This window comes from Pseudorasbora parva, chromosome 14 (genome assembly GCF_024679245.1).
Source record: "Pseudorasbora parva isolate DD20220531a chromosome 14, ASM2467924v1, whole genome shotgun sequence".
Lineage (NCBI taxonomy): Eukaryota > Metazoa > Chordata > Actinopteri > Cypriniformes > Gobionidae > Pseudorasbora > Pseudorasbora parva.
Genome location: NC_090185.1, coordinates 31,679,776 through 31,698,748, shown reverse-complemented (window position 1 = coordinate 31,698,748; position 18,973 = coordinate 31,679,776). Strand labels below are relative to the sequence as shown.

At 38.0% G+C, this 18,973-nt stretch overlaps 1 protein-coding gene across 1 annotated transcript in view; it reads left to right on the top strand.

Annotated features, from left to right (window-relative positions):
* The first annotated feature begins 1,390 nt into the window (after nt 1–1,390).
* Nucleotides 1,391–18,973, top strand: part of si:dkey-49n23.1 (semaphorin-3D) — an 89,788-nt gene continuing 72,205 nt past the window's right edge. The window contains exon 1 of the mRNA XM_067416262.1: nt 1,391–1,527. The gene's annotated coding sequence lies outside the window, so the exon portion shown is untranslated. The remainder of the gene's footprint in view (nt 1,528–18,973) is intronic.

The following is an 18,973-nucleotide window of genomic DNA, read 5'->3' as shown; positions in this document are numbered from 1 at the left end:
TTTTTTGCCATAGAGAGTGCAAGGGATTTGCTACATGTTTACAGATTTTCTTTGATGTGATGTTGATGTGAAATAATGTGATATAGTAATATTATGTATATAGTATATTATCATTTGAAAGGGCTTAGAAATGTCATTATATTTCTCGGGGTATGTTTATTTTTGAACGGCAGTTCTTGTATAGGCAGATTTTGGTAGCAAAAAAAAAAAAAGAGAATAGAGAATATGAAGAATTTTTTAATGGGTAAAAAATAGAGCTTTTAATTAGTGCTGTCAAATTGTTTAATCGTGATTAATTGGATCCAAAATAAAAGTTTGTGTTCACAAATGTTTCCTCTGTATAATTATGTGTAAAATATATATACATGCAAATATTTCTTAAATATACACATGCGTGTATTTATATAATAACAGTACATTAACAGTACATTATAAACAGTTTGTGAACACAAACTTTTATTTTGGATCCGATTAAATGTGATTAATCGATTTGACAGCACTACTTTTAATAAAATATTTTGTATAAATCTTAATGGAACAAGGAAATGCATTTTTTTTTTATGAATGTAAATCACACTAAACAGTCAATTCCCTTAAGAGCTCTATTTTTTTACTCAATAAAAATTCTTAATTCATAATAATATGTCAGGATTATTCAATTAAATTTGATGGAATTTTACTGTACAATTAATATTGCTATACATGCAAATATTGTTTAAATATATCATGCATGTGTGTGTATAATAATTATAAACAGTAGCTACACTACACACTACACAAACTTATTATGTAAATTTAGGATCCAATTAATCACAATTAATTGATTTGACAGCACTACTTTTTATAAAATATTTTTTTATAAATCTTAATGGACCATTTATTTTATAATCATTCATATAATACATTTTTTAATGAATGCAAATTACAAACTAAATGGTCAATTCCTTTATTAAGAGCTGTATTTTTCTTTACTCCTTTACAAATCTTAATTCATAATAATTTGCCAGGATTATTCCATTCAATTTGAGGGAATTTTACTGTAGCCCAGCATTAAAATTCGTAAATCTAAAAATGCTTCTTTTGTGTGTGTGTATATGGGATAAGCTGTCACAATGGAAACCTCTGATAGAGAAAACACTTTTTTAAACTTAAATTATATAGACAGACTACTGGGATATGTGACAACTAGCCCCGGTGCTTCCATCTATAGTTACATTAGTGGCTTTCAGTGGGACTCCGAATGTGACTCTCTGCTGTTTTTCGGAAGTTGTGGACCTGTTGTTGACGGATAAACAATACTACACCTGTATAACTCTATCATTAACACACTGGACGGATATGACAGATGTGGAGAGGTTCGCGTGCTGTAAGAGGAGTGGCTCCATGCGCGCGCGTTTGTTTATAGTGAAGGAGGCGCGGACAGCACGCGCGAGAGACTCACTGCGCATCTTCACGCGACTCACATCACAGTGACATTACACCAGAAAGTGGAATAAAAGCGTCAAGAACGAGGGGAAATAACACTCGGTAGGCTTTTAAATGTTGTTTTTGTCTATTCCTTCAACTTTAAATAACCATGTTACAGTGTAGTGATGGTGTAAGATGTTAATATACTATGATACTTTGATAGGCATTACACATTCATATTACATAATATTCAGCTACATAATTATTCGGTGTTTTACTATGGTACGTTGTCAATACGGGGAACACATTTTTTAAGTGAAGGCTGCAAGTTTGATATTTTATTTGTTTGCTTACATAATATAATAATGTGATTTTTTTGTATGTGTGTGTAGTCAGGTTTATAGATATATACATCGCATTTATGTTTTACCTGGGAGTTTCAAAGACCCCAAACTGAAGTATATTTTAAATTGAAAATGTAAAATTATTATTGGAGGACTTTTGAAACGTGCTATTAAAGGGATAGTTCACCCAAAAATGAAGATTCTGTCACCATTTACTCACCCTCAAGTTCTTTACACCTGTCTGAATTTCATGGTTACACTTTATTTCAATATCCATTGTTATATTGTAATTATATATTTAAGTACTGATTAATATTAACTAGGTACATGTACTTATAGGGGTTTGTTTGAGGGCTAGTTGCATGTAATTATGCATAATTTACTGTTATTATGGTAATTAAATTGAACATATGTAACAAGAACACTGTAAAATCAAGTATTACCAATTTCTTTCTTCTGCTGAACACAAAGCAAGATATTATGAACAATATGTTTAGCCAAATAGTTGATGGAACCCATTTACTATGGAAAAAAATTACTATGGAAGACAATGGGGACCAGAAACTACAAATAATATGGGAGTAAATGGGCACCAGAAACTTTGGTTACCCACATTCTTCTAAATGTGTGTGTGTGTGTGTGTGTGTGTGTGTGTGTGTGTGTGTGTGTGCGTGTGCGTGTGCGTGTGCGTGTGTGTGTGCGTGCGTGCGTGCGTGCGTGCGTGCGTGCGTGTGTGTGTGTGTGTGTGTGTGTGTGCGTGTGTGTTCAGCAGAAGAAAGAAACTTATACAGATTTGGAACAACTTGAGGGTGAGTAAATGACGACATCATTTTCATAATTGGGTGAACTGTCCAATTGGAAATTAATTTCATAAGAAGTGTCAACCTGTTTTTGCTGTGACTGAGCTGAACAGAGCTTGAGGGTTAACCATTTAACACCTTATAATGGTCTTATATCAAATACCTTGTTTTTACAGTATATACAGTGTAGCCTTACAGAACCTGGACAGGACAGGATGTGCATTGAATGAATTGAAATGTTTGGACGTCAGTGATGTTCATTGTCCCGATTCTTTCCTTATCCTGTTTGCTGCATGGTGTACATATTGTGTTTCTCTGATTTGTTTGTTTCCGTCCGTGCACATGCTGTACATTTCCTCCTATACACTCTAAAAAAAGTTGCTACCTTAGTACAATCAACTTGGATGTTTAAATTTCAAAAGTTGAATCTTGATGAGTTAAAGCAATGTAAAAACATGTGTTGCCATAACTTATCGATCATATTATTGTAAAAACAAATTGTTGGTTTAACTTTAAAAAGTAAGTAACCTGGTTGCCTTAAAAATTTTAGTTTATTGAAATAAAAAATTGGAGTTGATACAATGAAGGAAACTGGTGTAATAGATAGAAACTCAAAATATTATTGTATCTGAACCACATAAAAATCATGAAAATAGCAAAAATTTGGCACGTTTCACTGCGTCATCACAAATAAACACAATTACCCAATATGCTTACAAAATCTTTGAATTATAATTTAATAAAAGTTGTCGATTCTCAACAATGTTCATTGTATTAACAAAAAAAAATATTTTAATGAACTGGCAACCAGATTATTTTTTTATTTTTTTAAAGTGGCGATATTCTGGCGAGATACCTGTTTGCCTTAAAATTTTGAGTACATTGAAATTAAAAATTTGAGTTAATACAATACATTTTTTTGAGAACCGACAACCTTTTGTTGTCGATTCTCAAAAATGTTATTCAAATTCAAATTTGATTAAAATATGTAAGCATATTTGGATAATTTTATTTGTGATGAAGCAGTAAAACATGCCAAATAGTGCTATTTTCATGATTTATCACATTTTTTATGTTGTTCAGATACAATAATATTTTGAGTTTCTATTCATTTAACCAATTTCCTTCATTGTATTAACTCAAATTTTTAACTTCAATAAACTTTTAAGGCAACCAGGTTACTTACTTTTTTAAGTTAAACCAACAATTTTTTTACAGTGTAGCAGCATTTTAGATGTTTTTTTAATACAAAAATGTTTAATAACCTATATAACATTTACATAAATATTGAAATACAAGGAAAAAACAGCAATCCATGGACGACCAATGAGAATTGAGAATTCCAGAGAGCTGTGAATTCTTATAATACCAGGTCGGCAAGTGAAAACATTTACAAGTTTGTGAAGTCCTTCCTCATATTCCCTTTGATTTGAAGACTGATGGGTTGTGATAGTGTCGGGAAGGTCTTGTCAGAGGAGGGTTTCTATTTCACACCCACTCCGAGCACTTGAAAGAGAGAGGAGAAGCTGACAGATTGACTGTGATCTGGTTTTGGGAGGAGTCCTCACGTAGGGCCACATGAGAAAAGCCAGGCGGTGACTGCGAGACCCTTATCTGTGCCGGCCAGCACTGCAGGCCGCGGCCATTGTTGTTTTATCTGGAGTGAGCTTTGTTCTGCTGCAACAATAGCTCAGCTCTGTGTGAGCAGTCGCACATTATGATTGTTCAGTCAGTCCTTGAAGTTACTTTCAGCACACTTTGGCTCTAATTGTGCTTTGATTCACCAGTCAAAATAAACCTACTCATTCTTTATTATTACTATATTTTACACATTAGTATTTTATAACATCCAAAAATTTGACATAATCATGAAAAGTATTTTTAAAAGCATTGAATGACTATACATGCTGGACACTTGCTTACTTATTTGGCCCAAAGCCATGAACTTTCATTAAATAACTAATTGTTTATAGAGACTCTTTTGAAATTGACAACTGATTGAAATTATGCATTTTTTTTCTTTTTTTTTAGCTTTTAAAATGATTATATATATATATATAATTTAACTAGCAATATGTAAATGTTTTTTTTTTAAATTGAGTGCAATTATTTATTATACTACAATATTGAGATTTTTTTATTTAAATAACAATACATATATGTTTTAATGTTAAAAATACATGTGTAATTATTTCAAAGTAGACTATTTTTATTTATTTTATAGAAATAATTTTGATATAACAAAAAAAATAATTGTAATATTAAACAATTTTATTAATAATATTTGTTTTTACAAATTTAAATATCTTTTGTTTGTTTTTACAAATTTAAATATCTTTTGTTTGTTTTTACAAATTTTATTTAAAAATGTAAACAAATATTTTCAGCTGTTTTTCATTTGTTTTTAATTTAATTTACAATAATTTTAATTTAACTAGCAGTATATTTTATACATATTTAGTGCACTTATATAATTTATTAAACAACTTTATTAATAATAGTTTTATAACATTATAAAGGTATGTTTTATTTTACGAATGTATTAATTTTACAAATAACAATAATTTTTTATTTAAAAATATGTTTCTTTTTTGGTTATTTTTTACAAATTGATTTATTTTATTATTACTTCAAAAAGATCTGTAGAGTTTCTGTTTAACCTGACATATTCCTTTATTTTATTTTATTTTTTTTATTTTTTTTTGCATTTTAGTAAGTTAAAGGAACTGTAAGAAATGTATTTCAATAAATCATAAAATGGCCAAATACTTATATCTCTGACAACAGTAGTCCGGCCAGGATATTGTCATTTAAAAGTTGTTGTCCCAGCCCTCAACTAATGTTGATGATGTCATGTTGTGTCTTGGCCTGAAGCACCGCCCTCCACCTATCGACCAATCACAAAGTCAGGAGTGTGGCATCTGGGTTGCCAGATCTGCTCTAGTTTCCGCAGCTGCAGCTACAGCTACAAACGTTCCTGCTGATCCTGCTGCCAATCTGGCAACCTTGTGTCAGAGCCACAATCTTATACTTCCTTTAATAATGCCTGTAATAGGTTTTATGATTATGGTTTTTGGGTTGGTTAAACGTTCAGATCTCATGCCCAGAGGACTTATGTGGTTTTTTTGATGAAACAATTCTTCCACTGTGGTTAACTCTGCAAAAAATGGGAAGGAGTCTGTGGATTTTGTGGATTCTGGTTTGGTGTGATACCCATCTGACCGGCTGAAGTTTGTGTTAAGGATATCAGATGACATTTTATGGTGTTTAGGGAGAAGTTGTTCACCTTTTTATCCCTTGTAATGAATCATTTCACAATTTGGCTCTGGAAAATCTGATATATCAATGTCCTTTGTACTTGCTATGCATATCTACAGTTTCTTGGGAATGTCCCAATCTTGGACAGATATATACTTTCAGATCTGTTCCGGATTATCCAAGCATCTGTATCTGGTTAATGTCTATTTTTCTCTCTTATACTCGTCTGTTGGCAATCTGCCGGATCTTATATATCAATTCATTTTCAAGAACTTTTATCCAGATTTTGATTTACTGCCATGTTGCTAATAGTCCTTTAGAATATAAAGCCAAAGTTGATTTTTTTAATATTGATTCTAATAATAGTTTACCAAAGGGACGAGAGTTCAGCTAAAAATGTAACCGTAATTAATCCCTTGATATTACACTACTTAACTACATAAGAACATTTAATCCTATTTTACATTTGGCTAGATTTGAATACAGAATGGATAGACAAGTTCAAACTTTGATCGATTCATTATATGTCCTTTTACATCCAAATTTAGAATGTAATGTAAGAAAAAAGTTATGGAAATAGTAGAGGACACAGACCACCCAAAGAGAAAGTCACCAATGCCACCATCATTCATTCATGGCTTTATAAAGCTTATAGTAGAACTAATGTGAATAATTCTGCAGAAATATGTGGGGGGAAAATAACTTAGAAGAAATCATTTTCCCATAGAAAAAGCTTAATTTGCTCTCATCCATATGAAAAGGGGAGTTTTTGTTGGTTGCAGTTAAAATTTTGTGTTAGTGTGTAATGGATTGATGGATGGACGGGGGGAGAGAGAGAGAGAGAGAGAGAGAGAGAGAGAGAGAGAGAGAGAGAGAGAGAGAGAGAGAGAGAGAGAGAGAGAGAGAGAGAGAGAGAGAGAGAGAGAGAGAGAAAGAGAGAGAGAGAGAGAGAGAGAGAGAGAGAGAAAGAGAGAGAGAGAGAGAGAGAGAGAGAGAGAGAGAGAGAGAGAGAGAGAGAGAGAGAGATGGATTGATGAACGATAGATAGATAGATAGATAGATAGATAGATAGATAGATAGATAGATAGATAGATAGATAGATAGATAGATAGATAGATGGATGGATGGATGGATGGATGGATGGATGGATGGATGGATGGATGGATGGATGGATGAATAGACAGACAGACAGACAGACAGACAGACAGACAGACAGACAGACAGACAGACAGACAGAGAGAGACAGACAGACAGACAGACAGACAGACAGACAGATAGATAGATAGATAGATAGATAGATAGATAGATAGATAGATAGATAGATAGATAGATAGATAGATAGATAGATAGATAGATAGATAGATAGATAGATAGATAGATAGATAGATGGAGAGACAGACAGACATAGATAGATAGATAGATAGATAGATAGATAGATAGATAGATAGATAGATAGATAGATAGATAGATAGATGATAGATAGATAGATAGATAGATAGATAGATAGATAGATAGATAGATAGATAGATAGATAGATAGATAGATAGATAGATAGATAGATAGATGGAGAGACAGACAGACATAGATAGATAGATAGATAGATAGATAGATAGATAGATAGATAGATAGATAGATAGATAGATAGATAGATAGATAGATAGATAGATAGATAGATAGATAGATAGATAGATAGATAGATAGATAGATAGATAGATAGATGTAACATTTCTGAGTACTTCTTTGAGCCTGGTAACCTGTGCAGGTGTATCTTGGGAAGTCAGCCAGAGATGTGGATCAGTGGTCATTGTACTCGTGTGTTCGTAAAATAATGGCTCTGAATGTGCGTGTGTCGCTGAGACAGAAATCAACATCCTGAGTAAATGACTCAATAACCCATTGTAGTGCCTCTCTATTACCTTAATTAATTGGCCCTTCTCTCTATCAGCTCAACAATAACAATGCTTTGGCAAGCATGGTGCTTCCTTCCCACAATGCATCTGTTCAAACCTGCTGTCTGGCGCCAACCCCAGGAAGGTCATAATGAGGCTGGAAGTGGCTCCATGTGGGCCAGGGCGAAGGGAAGCTCAGTCTAAACACCCAACCAGCTGTTTCGACAAATAATAGTAACTTCGTCATCATTCAGCCAAACTGAATTCTTCAGCCAAGCTAAATTCTGCCGTGTTATGGCTTACAGACCCAAAACAAGCATGGTTATCATTGTAATACCAACTGAGATTCACAATGTGGAGGCCATGAATCATATGTCTTTCATTGTTTCCGACCAATTTCATTGTAAACTGCAGCTGTTTATTCTTCCAGAATTAGAACGGAGCTCTACAATAAAAAGTTCAGAATAGGAACAATAATTACATTTGTTTCAGGAGATGTTCTATAGTTTTAGTCATACACAAAACGACTCTGGTGTAGCAATGCATTCAGACTGGCAACATAATGCTATTAAAAATGAGATACATAAAGAAACATAAAGTAGCATCATTGTGTTCACTTTAGCACAGACAAGACATTTCCTTCAGACACAAGCACAATTTAGACTCGTCTTTTGGACTTTTGGACCCTATTGATTTCCCCTGTCTGACTTAGACTAAGGCCCTGTCCCAAATGGCACCCTAAACCCTCACGTTCTTCCTCTGAGTCCGCACTTTCACAACGTAATGGCGCTTTGACTGCCGGGTTGAAGTCCTCTGCGTAGCTCGCGAACTTGCGGGCTCAGCTGAAGTGTGCATTGAGGACGCATTGCAGCCGCAAAGGGGGCGCTCACGAGCACCTTTCTTTAAGCTTAAATGACGAATGGGACACCCTGCGGTCTTGCGGACTTAACGGACACGCCCACGCAGTGGCCATTGTAAGTCCAAAAGACCGAAAGTGCACATGAAGTGTGCCATTTGACAGGGCCTAAGTTCCTCCTGTGCTTAGCGGTTCACAGCAAGCTGTCTCGGTCTACCACGGCGACTTTGGCTAGACAGCCAGGCTTCTGTTTTAGCATCCTATTCAGTTCTTGTCCATACGTCCACGTCATCACCGCTTTTGAAAGTTGGTTTGTGGGAGACAGAGCAGATTTCCAACGATTTGGAAGTTGGAACCGTTTTTCCTCAACCAGGTCCACTAAGGGTCGACTAGAGGTGTGGCGGTATACTTCTTCGTTGGTTATTAACTCTGTATGATATTCACAGAAATAACCATATATGCTTCCGAGACGTGGAAACAGATGGCGACTGAATGTTTTCCACCAATACTGCCTCTGGTGAATTCTGCAAAATATCGTATAAATAGAACGATTATCAAAACACAGATGGAGTAGATTGAGTCCATCAACACTTTAATCACGTAGAGGAGGGGAAGGGAAGGGGCATTAGACTGACTAAATAAACTTTCATACACTACACGGATGAGTATAATGCCTAAGTACATAGGGTAAAAGTCATTTCGGACACAACCAGTATGTAAGAAAAAATTGGCTACTCAATCAAAAAAGAAAACAACTACAAGCCAAGTATGCTTAGAATACCTAATTATACATAAAAAATGATACATTGTTGATTAAATGATTGAGTATAAGTATAGGCCAAATATACTTAGACTTTTTTTGTAAGTATAAGTCAAGTATACTTTCTATTTTTAGTTTTAAAAAAGTATACTAGTTAGCCTGACGTGGTCATACTCAATTCTAGGGCTGTGATTATGAGGCGTGTTTCAACCGAACCAGGAAAGACCTCAATTGGATAGACCTACAACCAATCAGAGCAACGAAGCGACGCATAACGTTAGTTGTCAAATGTCAACAAAACTCAACTGCACTGTGTTGCCAAGTCCCCGTTTTTTTCTGCGAGTTGTTTTCTATGTCTGCGGGTTGAAGAGACTATTATGTGATATATAGACCCATGAGTGCAAATTTTAGCAGGCAATCTTTAAAAAAAAAAACACACATTTTACCCCCCAAATGCCCTTTTTTTCTGGAGAACCCCCTGTCACGGATTTGCTGGGCTCCTCCTCTTTGCTCTTTCCTGTTCATTACGTCTCCCCTACAGGTAATGGAGCACAGGTGTGGTGTGTTGTGCTGGTGATTGCCTTAAGGATCGCGTGTGATTGATTCCAGTATCTTGGGCTTTAAAGATCTCTCCAGAGCTGGTTGAGGAGGCCGCCGCTTCTTCTTCTCTCCCGCACCATTTTGACATTTTTGTTTCCTTTTTGCATGACACTTCAAATCACTTATTGCATACATGTTTTATTTCTCAACCTAACATATACACTGACTTTATTTAACTTGCGTTGTTCATTATTTATCTTTAATAAATATATATTTCTTTAAACGAACACTCCGCGTGGTCTTCCCTCTCTGTTTACATAGCCTGGAATAGGCAGAATGTAACAGATTGGGGGCTCGTCAGAGATCTAAACGACATTGGTAAATATTTTTTTTTTCTCTCTTCTTTTTCTTTTAATGCTTATAACAAGGTTTTGAGTAGCCTTGTTGTTTAAAGTGTTAAATGCAGATTCGTTTTGTTTAGTTGCGTTTGATTTGGAAAGCGCTGTATACGGATCTTGTAAAAGAACCGATACAGTTCATTGAACTAAATACGTTGTTTTGAATCGTTGGGAAGACGCATGGGGAGTAATTCAGATTTGTTTTTGTTTTCGTTGTTGGTGCGTGAGAGAAGGAAAATATTTTGTTAATTAGTGCCTGGGCTGTTTTTGAAGTGAGCCAGGTTGAAGAATTGGCGGTGGGCTATTGTTTGGCAGGTGTGGATCTGCACTGCGCATTTAAAAGATTGAGTGGAAGTTGCGAGTGCCCATTAAGTATTAACAGCTTGTTTGTTATTTTGATTTATTGTTTTAGTTTTTTGTTTTTGTGCTATCCTGGGCAGAGGGCACAGTCGTGGAAGCCTGCTTTAACGACATTTTGTCGGGGGAGTTTAGGCGCCGCTGATATAGTGTAATAAAAATCTCTGTCCTTGGGGTATGCATGAAGAGGATCGTTGTTTTTTGTTGTTGTTGTTTTTTTCTTTTAGGGCACTTCCTTTTGTCTCGTCTTGATGCGCAGTGTTGTGGCCACACTTGCATTGTAAAAGGTGAGCTTGTTTTTTTTTTTTTTCCTTTGGTAGTCTGTAAAGATTGTATGCTGTAGAGTTCATTTCATTTGTATGGCTAGTTTAGAGGATTTTTTCGTAGCTCCATCAGTGGAGGTTTTGAATTGTTTGACAAAGGATCAGCTACGTCAAGTTTGTGAACATTATAATTTTGATTTGGGTTTACCTAGAACAGCGAAATTGGCCCAGATAAAAGTGTCAGTTCAGGCGGAATTGGTTGTTAGGAATATTCTTTCATCACCTGCATCTCTAATTATGGAGGAATTAGCGCTAGGAGAAGCAACGTCGACACCTCTTTCGGCAGAGTTTTCCAAAATGTCACTTACGTTTGAGCAACAGAAAGTGTTAATAGAAATGCAACAGAAAGAGAGAGAAGCTCAACGTAAAGCAGAGCAGAGTGAAAGGGAAGCCGAGCGTCAATTAGAAATGGAAAGAATAAGAAGTGAACGTGAAGTGGCTTTAGCACGTCTGAGACTGGTCGCTGAAGGTAGGCTTTTATCTGATGGGGATGAGGATATGGCTCCTAGGGGGTCGGTGCGTCCCCCTGATATATCCCACATGGTTAGGTTGCTTCCAAAGTTCAATGAGAAGGATCCAGATATTTTCTTTTCTTTATTTGAGAGTGTGGCTGATGACCGTGGCTGGTCTGACTCTGAGAGAACGTTGTTACTCCAAAGTGTTTTTGTCGGTAGAGCGCAAGAAGCATTTATTGCGTTGCCTGTGCCAGACAGGAAAAATTATGTAAAAGTAAAAGAGGCAGTGCTTAAAATTTATGAATTAGTTCCTGAAGCTTATCGTTTGCGGTTTCGTAGCTGGAGAAAGGGAGACAAACAGACGTATACAGAGGTAGCAAGAGAGCTGAATAGTCACTTCAATCGTTGGTGCTCTGCAGTGGGGGTCGCTACTTTTGGAGAATTGTCTAATTTGATTGTTTTAGAACAGTTTAGGAACATCCTTCCGGAGCGAATTGCTATACATATATCTGAGCATAAGATGAAAACAGCAGCAGAAGCTGCAGTTGTGGCTGATGATTTCACTTTGACACATAAGTATAGTTTAAAGGAAACCGGTGCTGTCAATGTTTCTCAGGAACATTTTGGACGTTTCCATAAAGTTGTGAGGCCTTCTTCGTCAGGTTCATATTTGCCACCTGCTCAGAGTAGAATAGATTCACATGTTAATCGGTCACACAAGGGTACTGTGGGTTTTCACAGAGAGTCTAGGTTTTCTGCTTTTACACCTGCTAGTCAGGCTAAGAAGGATGCGGATGTGTGCCGCTACTGCTTGGACAAGGGGCACTGGAAGAAAGACTGTCCTGTTTTAAAGGGGAAAAATCTGAGAAATGGTACTGATGTTGTTAGGGGGGTCACACTTGCTGTATCAGAGTCAGTTATACCTTCTAACGTTTTGATGGCTGAGAATGAGGCTAAACCTGAAGAGTTTCTGGCTTCATATTCCCTATCAGGCCTGAGATCTGCTGGGGCTAGTGAGAGTAATGTTAGGGCTGATTCAGTTGAAACAGGTGGAAGTGTTTTTTTTCCTTTTGTTACAGATGGTTTAGTTTCACTGGTGGGTAGTTCCAGCCAGGTGCCAGTTAAGATACTTAGGGACACAGGGGCGTCCGAGTCGTTTATATTGGAGTCCGTTTTGCCTTTTTCTACTGACTCGAGCACTGGGAACAATGTTTTAGTCCGAGGAATTGGGTTACAGGTTGTCTCTGTTCCACTGCATAGGATTAATCTGCAGTCCGATTTGGTACAGGGGGAAGTAGCAATAGCAGTCCGTCCCTCTTTACCTGTAGAGGGCATACATCTCCTGTTGGGTAATAATCTGGCTGGAGAGCGTGTTTGGGGTGATGTACCGCCCCCTGTAATTGTTAGGAATATTCCCTCCATTCCAGCTGACAGTGGTGTTAGTGATCAGAAATTGTCTGTCTTTACCGCTTGTGCAGTGACACGGGCTATGAGCCGTGCCACTAATGACGTTTCACAGACTAGGGAGTTAAAATCTGTTGTTTTGCCTAATTTACCTTCTTCTCTCTCTCATAGTGATTTTGTGGCAGCTCAGAAGGAGGATGCGACATTAAAAGATCTGTTTGTTGGGGTGTTGCCACCTGAGGAGTTGCACAGTGCAGCAAGGGGTTATTTTGTTCAGGAGGGCTTGTTGATCCGGAAGTGGTCTTCTCACACTGACGAAGGAGTTGAGGACCCAGTGTTTCAAGTGGTAGTGCCAGCTAAGTTTAGAGAACTGGTCCTTCAGACAGCTCATGGGGATGTAGCGGGGCACTTGGGGGTTAAAAAGACCTATGACCGGCTTATGAAGTACTTCTACTGGCCTCGCCTAAAGAAGGAGGTGGCATGCTTCATTAAGACGTGTCATGTTTGCCAGTTAACAGGAAAGCCTAATCAGGTGTTAAAGCCTGCTCCACTTTACCCTATACCAGCTATAGGAAAACCATTTGAACATTTGTTAATTGATTGTGTGGGACCGTTGCCTCCATCTAAGTCCGGGTGTGTTTACCTGCTGACGGTGATGTGTCAGTCTACCCGATACCCTGCTGCCTATGCTTTGCGTACAATATCTACTAGAGCTGTAGTGAAAGCACTTTCACAATTTATTTCCATCTTTGGTATCCCTCACACTATACAGAGTGATCAAGGATCTAACTTTACATCACGTATGTTTAAAGAGGTGCTTGAGCAGTTACGTGTGAAACATCAGCATAGTAGCGCTTACCACGCCCAGAGCCAAGGTGCTCTGGAGCGTTTTCATCAGACATTGAAGTCGCTGCTCAGGGGTTATTGTGTTGAGCTTAACAGAGACTGGGAGGAAGGGCTCCCATGGCTAATGTTGGCGGCACGAGAGGTAACTCAGGAGAGCACGGGATTCTCACCAAATGATTTGGTCTTTGGTCATAGAGTTCGTGGGCCTCTAGCAGTTTTGCAGGGGGAACTAAAGTGTCCTGAGTCTCCTGTTAATTTGTTGGACTATGTTAATGGTTTTCGTCGTAGGTTGTTTTTAGCCTGTGAGATGGCGACTGACAACCTGACGAAAGCCCAACAGAAAATGAAGAGTTGGTACGACCGTCGGGCTGAGCCAAGGGTGTTCAGTCCTGGTGATCAGGTTTTGGCATTATTGCCGATAGCCAATTCCCCTTTCTTGGCAAAATACACAGGTCCATATAGGGTTCTTCGGCAGGTGTCAGACCTGAATTATTTACTTTCTACACCAAATCGTAGGCGTTGTACACAGCTCTGTCACATTAATCTTTTGAAGTCCTATTACAGCAGGTCTTCGGCCTCTGGGGCAGCAGAGTCTGGGAACCTGGTTATGCCTGTTTCTTTAGCCGTGGCTGTTGAGACTCCTGGGGCCTCTCCCTACATGGTGGCAGCAAGTAGTGGTGAGGAAGTAGGTCCTGATAGCAGTGTTTTGCAACCTCGTTTGAGGAATTCTGAGAAGTTGGCGGACTTGAATATTTTGTTTAGGCATTTGTCAGATGAACGGGCATCAGAAATGATGTCTTTGTTGTCTGCTTTTCCCTCCTTGTTTTCAGACACACCTTCATGCACTCATTTAATTGAGCATGATATTGATGTCGGTGATGCAGAACCAATAAGACAGCGGTTCTACCGGGTGTCACTGGACAAACAGCGACATCTAGAGGCAGAGGTGAAGTACCTGTTGGATAATAGGTTAGCAAAGCCTTCTTATTCCAGTTGGGCTTCACCTTGTATATTGGTCAGTAAACCTGATGGGACATATAGATTCTGTACCGATTACCGTAAACTAAATAACATCACAAAATCAGATTGTTTTCCACTTCCAAGGGTTGAAGATTGTGTTGATCAGGTAGGATCTGCAAAGTTTGTGAGTAAATTTGATTTGCTCAAAGGTTATTACCAAGTCCCTTTGTCAGCTCGGGCTCAGGAGGTTTCAGCCTTCATAACACCCTCTGGTTTATATTCCTACTCTGTTATGAGTTTTGGGTTACGAAATGCACCAGCCACATTTCAACGACTTATGAATCGTGTTGTTTCTGGTTTGCAGGGGTGCGCGGTGTACCTCGATGATGTGGTTGTGTACAGCGACGAGTGGTCTGAACATGTGGACCGCATTCGGGCTCTCTTTACTAGGCTTGTGGACGCTCGCCTCACTGTGAATCTAGCTAAGTGTGAGTTTGCCCAGGCCACTGTCGTATACTTGGGGAAGATCGTAGGGCAGGGACAAGTGAAGCCGGTCCATGCTAAGGTCATGGCTATTGATAATTTCCCTGTTCCCACCACCAAACCCGAGTTGCGGCGCTTTTTGGGGATGGTAGGATATTATCGTAGTTTTTGTTCCAACTTTTCTACGGTAGTAGCCCCTTTGACTAATCTGTTAAAAGCTAAAGTGAAGTTTGAATGGACTGTGACCTCTCAGGCTGCGTTTGATAATGTTAAGTTGCTGTTGACCTCGGCCCCAGTTTTGATGGCACCCCGTTTAGATCAGCCTTTCCAGATGCAGGTTGATGCAAGTCATGTGGGTGCTGGTGCTGTGCTCCTGCAGAGTGATGAGCAGGGGGTGGATAGGCCAACGTGTTTCTTCTCTAGAAAGTTTAATTGTCATCAGTTGAATTATTCCACTATTGAGAAGGAAACATTGGCATTAGTGTGGGGTCTGCAACAGTTTGACGTGTATTTAGCTGGGGGCGCTGTTCCTATTACCATTTATTCGGATCACAATCCACTTACATTCCTTCATTCATTAAAGAGTCCTAGTCAGCGCCTTATGCGTTGGGCTTTATTTTTACAGCCATACAATTTACAGATACGGCACATTCGGGGCGTGGACAATGTCATGGCTGACGCTTTGTCCCGTGCCCCAGGTGGGCTGGAGTGAGTGTTTTTGTCTGGTCTCTGTCTCTTTCTCTTCCTGTTTCTCCACTCTCTTCTTCTGCCTGGTCTCCTTAAATATAGCTTTCCAGGTACCGGGACTTGCTGGAGTTTTGGTATGGGGGGGGGAGGGCGATTGAAGCTGCTGGAGGGAAAGGGGATCGGGGCCTGTGGACAAGTGTCCTTCTGTCCAGTTCATGTATATGGGCTGTCAACACTCCTGGACCAAAGTTAAGTGCTCACTTTATGGAAGTTGTTTTAAAAATTAGAAATAATAAATTGCTTATTTTGTTGTGTGTAGGGGGGGTTTTGAAGACTGTTACAGAGGCTTTGTAAGAGCCTCTGTTTTAAGGGAGGGGGTGTCACGGATTTGCTGGGCTCCTCCTCTTTGCTCTTTCCTGTTCATTACGTCTCCCCTACAGGTAATGGAGCACAGGTGTGGTGTGTTGTGCTGGTGATTGCCTTAAGGATCGCGTGTGATTGATTCCAGTATCTTGGGCTTTAAAGATCTCTCCAGAGCTGGTTGAGGAGGCCGCCGCTTCTTCTTCTCTCCCGCACCATTTTGACATTTTTGTTTCCTTTTTGCATGACACTTCAAATCACTTATTGCATACATGTTTTATTTCTCAACCTAACATATACACTGACTTTATTTAACTTGCGTTGTTCATTATTTATCTTTAATAAATATATATTTCTTTAAACGAACACTCCGCGTGGTCTTCCCTCTCTGTTTACATAGCCTGGAATAGGCAGAATGTAACACCCCCGAGAAGCTATTGTTTAGGGCTAGTAGTTGGCGGGTTTTGTTGTAAAGACTTGGCAACCCTGTCTGCAGGCGCGCTGAAATAAACGATCTTTGCCGGTGTTGTAAAATAAAAGAATATAATGATACACAGAGTACTTACCCAACATGATCATCATTTCTGAGAGAAATAGTGAAGGTGAATGCAGATACAAACAAGCTCTCCGTTTAGGATTAGAACAAATATAATCCAAGCCCCTTTGATGACGTGGTGATTACGTTACTGTTTATCATCTGTCCATCATCGTCTAAAGCCCGCCCGATGATTTCATTGGTCCGAATATTTTCTGTTCAGGCATAATCAGTCCTCAATAGATCAAGTCCAGACCGAACTGCCCGAGCTCAAATGTTGTGGACGGGGCTGAGTTCGGCTGGCATCCAGGCTATAGCACACTTGAATAAACTTCTTCTTCGTAAGGATAATCTAGTCCTGTAATCATAATTAGTGTGAAAATGAATAAAAATTGCTGGTGTTTTACTGCCTCTAGTGGTGATTTCAGGTGGAAAATGCAGTGAATTGTATGTTTTCTACATTTTGCAAAAAGTTATTACACCATGTTGCTCAGATTACAGTTCTGTTTTTGCTACTAGCGGTGCAGAAATCCCACACTTGACCTTTACACCCTAATGTCACGATACAAATTTTTACTAGACCTCAGAGACTAAGGTGTCTTGGACACATATATCTGATTTGCCGTATCTGGACATGCCTGTCTAAACCCCAGAACCCTGCGTTCCTGGCCGTCACATAGCGCTCCACCCGGAGCAGAGACACTAGCACCCCCTCTGGCGGGATGACCCTTAAGGTCCCGGCATGTCAGAGCACTCCGCGGGGATCCTTACCTCCCGGTATGGGGCTCTCGCTCTGTTTTCTCATCCTTTCAAACGAACGACACTGGAATTCTTCAAGGCCAAAGAGCCAAAGATAAATCAAGTGAAGATTATAGAGGACTGCGCTTCTGAGAAGATTAAAAAAAAAAAATCATGGGAGTTGCTATAATTTGTGATTTCGCTTCTTCTTCTTTTTTGTAGTGTCCTACAGGCCTCGTTTCTTTCATAAATGTGATGTAGTCGATGAATTCAAAGGTACAAGGATCTAACAGTTTTAGTTAAAAGAATAAAAGCTGTACTCCTAATTTAGTATCCCGCTCGCTATCTGTTTTGGATTAGGTGTATTTGTGTAAATCAACTTCTAAAGTTATCGCTAAGCTAACTTCTGTCGAGGGCCACATGTTGTAGAGACGCACTCTTCTGTTTTATTATGACGCTTGACCCATTCTGTTTCATCTCCAGGACCTGCAAATTGCTCTCAGAGGCTTAGCAGAGGGATTTCGAAGCTATCTGTAGTTGGCTTTAATTGATGTCCCCTCAGGTTCTGTCATGTGAGGCAAAACAGAGTCCTCAAACTTTCCTAATGAACGGCATTCGCAGACAACAACAAGAACAGCCCCTCTAATTTTGGTCAATCGCTGCTGTAAATATAAGTCCCCTCAAATGCCCTGGGAACATGTTAATGTACAAAAGAGTCTCTCTGGAAATACTTTGCTTAATTCCACTGGAGTAGCTTATAATCATGCCCAGACGGAATCTGCAGACTCATTTTTTTTAGATTATATGCGCTAATTTTGGTAAGAAATCTGGGGAATATTTTATTTTTATTTTATGTATTTTTTTGTTGCAGAGACTTTTAGTGTTCAATCATCCTGACAAGTCAATGAATGGATCTTGTTAATTGGATCATTTTAATGAATCAATTGCATCTGTTCACTAAACCATGAATGATTCGTTCATCTGAATGATTTATTCATAAATTGGAATTCGTTCGAACAGCTCATTCAACTTTAAACTGCTCCTTTTTTTGGCATGTCAACATATTCATTGATATTCATTAAACTAAATATTAGTTATTATAACATTTTATTTTATATAAGGTTTATTATTAATAATATTTAATTGATTAATAATATTAATATATTAGTAATATTGAACTCTCTCTTTTAGACACGTCAACAAAATAATTAATGATAATTAAACTACACATTAATTGATTATTATTAATATTTACTACTCTATAAGCTTAATTATTAATTGTTATTAGAGATGCACTGAACCATGTCTTCAGACAAATCAACAAAAAATATAATTAAACTATATATTAATTAATGAATGTATAATTATTGATTAATGTTTAAAAATGATATTGGCTTAATTATTGATACATACAATTTTATAATATTTTATTAAGTATTATTGATTAATAAATATTAATATATTATTAGTATTCAAGCTTATTGTACTGTCAACAAAATAATTAATAACAATTAAACTACATATGAATTGATTATTAATGACATGAACTCTATAAGCTTGATTAATAAAACTT